Source organism: Theropithecus gelada, chromosome 9 (assembly GCF_003255815.1).
Source record: "Theropithecus gelada isolate Dixy chromosome 9, Tgel_1.0, whole genome shotgun sequence".
Taxonomy (NCBI): Eukaryota; Metazoa; Chordata; class Mammalia; order Primates; family Cercopithecidae; genus Theropithecus; species Theropithecus gelada.
In genome coordinates, this window is record NC_037677.1 from 111,682,110 (window position 1) to 111,690,044 (window position 7,935).

Below are 7,935 nucleotides of genomic sequence, written 5' to 3' on the forward strand. Positions count from 1 at the left end.
TTCTAAAATGTGTATTTCTGTTCTCTACTTCCAGAGGGTCTAACTGAGTTAGCTTGGGGAAGGCCATATGAAATGGAATCTTTATTATTCACACCAGGTGATTTTGAAGCATGGGGTCTACTGAGTATGCCTATGAAACATTAACTTTAGGTCCTAGGCACTGGCTTAGTTGACCGTGAGAAACTGAAGCACAAAATTGTGTGACCAAGTTCTTTCTGAGCCTCATTTTCCTCACCTGAAAAATGAACGATGATGATAAAAATAACTAGGCTCCATGCCAAGTGATTTACGTATTTCCCCTCAATTCCTCTTCCTTACAACCCTAGGAGGTCGGAGGCATTGTTGTTCCTATGCTATGGGACTCAAACCCAAATCATTTCTACTCACTCTTCCTTTCATAATTGTCAGGAAGATTAGACATAGAAAGTATCCAGCACATATTCCTGATGTTGAAGGAATGGCACCAGCTATTATAGCTACTACCAAAACTGACAATACTGACAACACAGCCACCACTAAAATGCTGGGGTTGAATTCAGATAATCTCTAAGGTTCCTCCCAGCTCCACCATACCCTGATTTCAGCATTTCAAATATATGCTATATTTAGGGAGGGTTCCTAGAAAGAGTGTGGCAGTGACTGAACTCAACTATACAAAAGACCCAATTCTTCCTTTAGTTGGAGATTTACTGATTTTTGTAAGTGGCTTCATAAGCACAGATGAGGAAGATACAGAAAAAAAGAGAAAAATTACTGTGCTTTGATAGTAGGGCTATGGGTGATTATTTAAAAATTTTTATTTCATATATATTAATGTGGTTTCTATATCAAATACAAATTTGGGAAAAAAGCACGATATCCTATTTCTCTTGTGCTTCCAATTTACGATATATTTCTTTCTTTTTTTTTTTTTTTTTTTGAGACGGAGTCTTGCTCTGTCGTCCAGGCTGGAGTGCAGTGGCGTGATCTCAGCTCACTGCAAGCTCTGCCTCCCGGGTTCACGCCATTCTCCTGCCTCAGCCTCCCGAGTAGCTGGGACTACAGGCGCCCGCCAGCTCGCCTGGCTAGTTTTTTGTATTTTTTAGTAGAGACGGGGTTTCACCATGTTAGCCAGGATGGTCTCAATCTCCTGACCTCGTGATCCGCCTGTCTTGGCCTCCCAAAGTGCTGGGATTACAGGCTTGAGCCACCGTGCCTGACGATATATTTCTTAAATGCATTTTTGTCATAATCAGTAGCTTCAAGTTTACTATAAAAAAAAATCAACAAAAGAACAATATCAGAGCTAAAGGACTTCAGACCAGATGAACCTAAGTCTAGTTTATATGCTCACTAGCCTTGGCTTATCCCCCAAATATTAACAGTAAAATATGATCCAATCTGCATCTCTTGCACATGTCATGTTTTGTAAATATAAAGTTCTTGGAACAATCTGTAACACTGTTGAAGTACTTCATTCAATTCTTGGGCATTAAATTTAATCTTCTGTTCCTGCCTCATATCATTAAACAGTGCCTTTACCTACATTGCAGTCAACTATGGAGGACTAATGCTGTATTTTTTTTTATGTTGAACATGATGCATAAACATGTACAGTTCTGAACCTGAGTTTTCCTTGCTTTAGAAATAAGGGTGTTGATGGAAGAGGAAATCCCTGAGACTCTGTAAACCTTACCTGCAAGTATGAGGATACGATGTATGTTTTATTTATTGTATTCTTATCAAAATTATAGTAAAATTAGTATTTTTATTTTCATTTGCTCTCAAATTATCCTTTAGTCAACAGAGTGAACTTGTATATTCATATTTTGGATTTGAAGAACATGGTTACTGTAGCAATGAAAGGGATAGCCCATGTATTAAGGTCCTGGATTATACTGTTGCTCACAGGAGAGCATGGGTTTGAAGATGAGGCTGCCTAGTAAAGTAGGTAAAAGCTTGGACCTTGGGGCCAAACTGCCTGAACTCAAATCCTGGTCCTGCCACTACTCTCTGTGCGACCTGTAGTAAGTTACTTACTCTTTGTAGACCTCTGATTTGGTATCTTCAAAATAGGGGTAGCAGTAATACCTGTCTTATAGAGACATTGTGAGGATTAAGTGAATTGCTATTTGTAGAAGAATATTGAGTTGGTTTTGCTGGAACATATTAAGTGCCCAGTCTTTGTTAAATAACTAAATGCTAGAAAAGCAAAATAGCCATTCTGCAAAGAGCAGTGATTGAAGCAGGAAAAATGCCTGCCCTCATAAAGCTTACATTGTAAAGAGAGAAAAATAAGCAAAACAAACTACATGGTATGTATGTAAAATAAAAATGAAGAAGGGGAACATGGGGTGGGGGCAGATATTGCAGTTATAAATAGGATGGTCATTGGAGGCTTTATTGAAAAGGTGACATTTCAGCAAAGTCTTCAAGGGGGTATAGAAATGAGCCATGTGGGTATTTGGGTGTAGAGAAGGAAAAAATATCTTTCTACCCTCTTAGGTTTGGTGGCTAACCTAACAATTAAAATAACATAGATCAACAAGAGAAAAGCATGCACATTTATTTAATGTTTTTATATATGGGAGTCCTCAGAGGAAAATGAAGACCCCAAGAAGACTTTATGCCCCAAAGCTTACAAACATTTTTACACAAAGAATGATAAACTGTGGAGATGTGACAAGACAAAAGGCCTTGGGCTAGAAGCAGTAAGTTGTGGGACAGTGAGTAGGGGATATACAGGTGAAACTACTGGAAAATGAGGATGATTTCAGTTTGTTTTTACAGGTCCATTTCAGTGATAACGCCAATTGTCTCTGGTGATACTATTCTCTTCCTGACACAAGGAGGGCACCTTTCTCATGGGAAATTTTATGACCTGCTTTTAGGTAGAAAGGGGAAGTCTGAGAGCTCTTCCTGCCCTTACTGTTTCTCAGGTGCCTTCAGCTCAAAATAATCATGGTGCCAAAGTGGCATATTTTGAGGTGGCATGTTCTGAGCCACTTCATGGGGTAAGGATATTCCAGGCTGAAGGAACTGGGAATGCAAAGGCCCTGAGACAGGAACATGCCTGGTATATTCAAGACATATCTGGGAAGCCAAGGGGATGAATGACAGCAGAGCATGAGGGTGTGGGTGGCGGGAGATGAGGAGATGGTACAGGAGGTACAAATCAGGCAGCATGTTATTGACCACTGGCAGACCTCCAGGTTTCATTCCATTCTGAGTGACATGAAGGGCCATGAAAGGTATTTGAGTAGAGGAGTGACTGTATTTAGAATGGACCGCAGGGGAATAAGGATAGAAGTGGGAAGGCCAGTTAGAAACTGTTACAACAATCCAAGTGAGTGATGATGGTGGCTTCGACCTGAGTGACAGCAGCGGAGTAGGTAAGAGATGGATTATGAGTGTGTCTGGCTGATTCACTCTTACATCCCCTATGCTAAGGCATCATGCTTGGCACATAGTTGGGACTCAATAAATACTCATGGAGTGAATGAATAAATGGGAGTTGAACTTGGGTAAAGCAACTTCTGTAAGGCTCTGTTTCCTCATCTCTAAAATGAGAGTAAGAAAAATATTAATAGATCTACCTCCAATGGTTATTGTGGAGATTAAATGAGGTCATTCCCATGCATTGCTTAACATAGTAACTGAAACATAAGATAGGGCTAAGATGTATACATACACATAAATATAAAACATTTTTGCAAGAGTTTACCTTTGGCGACATGGAGAAGGTAGACTTTTACTCTTCATTTTGTGAACTAAAAGTAAAAGAAGGAAACAAATGTTGAAATTATGAGTCATTTTCAAGTTCTTTTTGTACTTTTCACTACCATTTGGAATTTTCCTATAATGAATATGCGAGGCGAAGACAGAAATGAAAGGATAAGATCACTCAGAATTTCAGGTTTTTATAAAGCATCAGAAATGTAAGACTTTTTTCTGTTACTGCATGGCCCATTTCTCTGACTCTTTGAATGTGGGTATTATCCTCATCTTTCTCCCGCCTCTTCTCTTTTTAGTTAAAAGTAAAGCGAGCTTTTGAAGCTATTATAGAACAAGAACAACAGCCTAGTTCATCCTCACATTTTGGAGCCTCTTACTCCTTCCAAAGAACAAACATATCTATTTAGTGGCTAAGAGTCTCTTGAGCTGAAACCATTCATCACCATAACTACATTCAAACTGTCTGAGGTATACATTATCACTAAGGAAATGGGGTTCCTCATTGAAATTTACAAACTAAATATTCAAAGAAGGATTCTGATGCTTTTAAAATAGGGGCACCACCAAAAGGTAAAGTCAGATATGCGGTTGAAGACACAGGAAAGGGCAGAGGTCACCAGAAAAGTTGGTTGTCAAGCCTAATCTTAGGACCTCATAAAGAAATAATTATGGTAGAATGAGCCCTAAGAAGCAAGCACTTTAGCATGACTCTCCCTGGACAAAGTGGAGAGGCCCTTCCACCCTAACTTATCTTATTGTCCTGGTCTTCAGTTTTTCCTGTCTGTTTGTCTTTCCTAGTGTTAATATACTTGTTCCTAAGGTTTTCACCCTGCTGACTTTTAGCTTTTCTTGCTAAGATTCCTGGCTGTACATTAGAAAACTCCTGAGCAACTAAACAAACAAAAAAAAAGTTTGGCATGGGGGTTGGGGGGCACTCCTAGGCCCTAACTAAGACCTGTTAAATTAGAGTCTCTTCTGGGTGGATCCTGGGCATTTTTTTTTTTTTTTAATCTAAAGCTTCTCAGTCGATTCCAATATGTAGCCAGAATTGAGACTGGAAAGCTGTTAATACCCAAATAGGCATACTAATATTAATAATGATCATAATATTAATAACTAACATTGAATGAACTTTAAATGTGTTATCTGATTTAATTCTCAATGACTCTATGAGGCAGTTACTATTATTATTAATATAGCCCTTCTACAGATGAAGAATTCAAGATACCAAAAATCTACATAATTTGACAAACAAGTAACTGCTAAAGTTGGAATTCAAACACAGGCAGTTTAGTGTCCGAGCCCACATTCTTCACCACCACACTGGTGGACTGCCCACCTGCAATGTTAAAATCGCAGAGGATAGTGATGATACTGCAGACACACTGCCTGCATTTTATCTCCTCCTTGTTAGGCTGAGCCATTCATACCTCAGTGGTCCACACCTTAAAGGCAGGGTATAAAGGTAAATATATGTACCTTATCTGATATGAACTAACCAAGAGACTCCATCCCCTCTTTTTAAGTAATGTAAATGATTAACCAGCTTTCTGTTATTCCTTTCAGAATCTCATTCACAGAATACATCCATGGCATAAATTAGTATCATAAGTTTTCTATAATTGCTCATCAATCAGTATGTGATATAAAATAAAGCAGTAAGAGTTCCCCCCCACCCCAAAGAATGGTCTTTCTGCTTGTGACAAATTATTCTTGGCAATGTAATTAGCCAGTTGGGTTATTGAAACAGATGGGAAATGTTTCTTCCAAAATTTTAGAACTGAAATGATTCTTAGTCTGTCTGGTGATAAATGTCAATTAAAATAGTTCTCCCTTCACAGAAAAAATTAAGAAAAAATTAGTTCAAGAAAATATCAATCATGATTGCCAGGGGAAATTTGTTTCTGCAGTAAAACAAGCAAAAAAAATCAAATCCATTAAAACTAGGAACAGACTGTCTTCTAAAGTCAAGTTCACATCTGGAGATTTTTATAAACTTTATTAGAAAACTTCTGGTTATCTATATTTTTAGCATAGCAAAAAGATTCTTCTTGTTTGTTGAATTTGATATAAAATGTTACTTTTAGCCAAGTCCTGAGGCATCTCCTGCATGGCTGGAAAATGTTCTCGATGTTAACAAAGATGCAAAGATCTTAAATATTACTGTTATCAATCAACTGGATACTCTTAAGTATTATTTGTAATTATGTCCAGTGTCATCACCACAGGGCTGACCCACAAGCAAAGAGCTGACAGTAGTAGCAAAATGTAAAAATCTCTGGTAAGCATATTGTGTTTATTAATCCTCTTCAAATAGATGAACTTAAATTGCATTTAAAGAATGTTACTTATATTAGGCATTTTTTGTGAAAGATGTTTTAAACTATGGTGTCAGAAAACAGAAATATTAAACAGAATGCATTTAACAGGACCTTGAAATCACTGAATACTCACCTGTGTAAAAGTCAAAGTTCAGATAATTGAAATGTTCTTACTAATCTCAAGATATCTCTTGGTTACGTAGAAATTTCCATGCTAAATTTTGATTTTTTAAAAAAGCCATTAATATGAGTCAAAATCCATTATTTCACAAGTAAATGACCTTCCAAAAAAATTAAAAAAAAAAAAAAGAGAAGAGCAAGGAACCACCCACATCTAACCTCTTAAATCTAAGATCAATATATCAAAATTTTAATGTACATTGAAAACATTTGCATTTTATTCCACACACTACCTTTTCTTCATCATTTTTTATTCTGGGCATATAGCAGGTGTTTTTTTTTTTTTTTTGTCTTTTAAAACAGGAAAAATAAACAAACATTGTCTTATTATTGTTAGTACGTCACAGATAGTAAGGGACCAGGAGCACCTTGGAGGACTAGAAACTTCTCAGGAGTGGTTAGATTTCACATTCAGAGGCATAGACTGAAGGGGGGACTCAGAGTCCTGCCTGGGACATACATTTGCATTCTAGGCTCAAGAGCAAATACATCAGCTGTCCTTTGGTCGAACAGTCTTTGCTATAGGTCCTAGGTAGTTCTATCAGTGGTACCTACTAAAGATGATGGAATTTGTGGGATTTCAGGGTAAGAGGTAGAGTCTTAGCAGGCTCAACTATACATGACCTTAAAACTAAATTTGAAGTGCAGATGTTCTATGAGTTAGTTGGATATTGCAGTTATCCCACCACATTTGGCATGAGCTTGTTAGTTCTGATTAGGACTCATCTCAACATACTAAGAAGGGTGGCATTTAGGGGCCCAGTGTGGAGGCCTAGTGATCCCTGCTGGGACACTGCTTCTAAATCAACATAACTAAGCTCTGTAGGCTGACAATCTGAGGCTGCTCAAGTACTTCCTGTCTGGCATCTGGGACAGGGCTGAGTCTCTGGGTGGGGAGATGGGTGGAAGGACTGAGGGTGATGAGTATCTGCTATAAATGTGAGCTATTGGAATGGCTCCACATACAGGACATGTTGATAAATCATATTAACATATTTTGCTTTCTCTGCCTCTGGTGGCCCATTGAGAATCAAAACTTGGAGTGACTGACTCCATAAAACAGAAAATTGAATCAAGTCTGAAAATGATCCACATAGTTCTACAGCAGGGCTGGGCACTGTGGTCAGGACCTCAATCTATTTCGCTTGCACAGAATTCAGACAGTTCAGGGTTTGGTGAATTAACCTCAAAGGTAGCAAGATATCTGTCCTGGGAGTCAGCAGGTAAGCACAGCAGAAATGACTGGAGCAGCAGGGGCCTGCTTTCCTTCTGTTGGCTGCTAGCATCCACTCCATTATAGCTCCTGATGAAAGATTTCTACAGAGTGACGCCTCAGAACGTTCCTTATACCTTTCTTCCATGATCCTTGCACCTCTTTTTCTAGATTTGCCCACACTCTTATGTGTCAGTAACTAGATATACATTATCAGACCAGCTAGCAGGCCTGCATATATACACTTCCCTACTTTTCCTGTAATTTCTTCACCTGAACATCTGTCATTCTTCTCTTTCTCTGTTGACTCTGGTGTCGACCTTGCAGGCAAGTTGAGAATGGGTTTGGTGTCACAGTGAAGGACTAAGGGAATCGTCAGCCTTCTATTTATTAACAAACCTTCCCTTTGATGTTTGGGTCCATGTCTCTCTAATAGGAATTATCGGCATGTTAAGGCAAAAGAACATATGCTTATTGAGTGCCGACTGATTGGGGTTAATACTAATT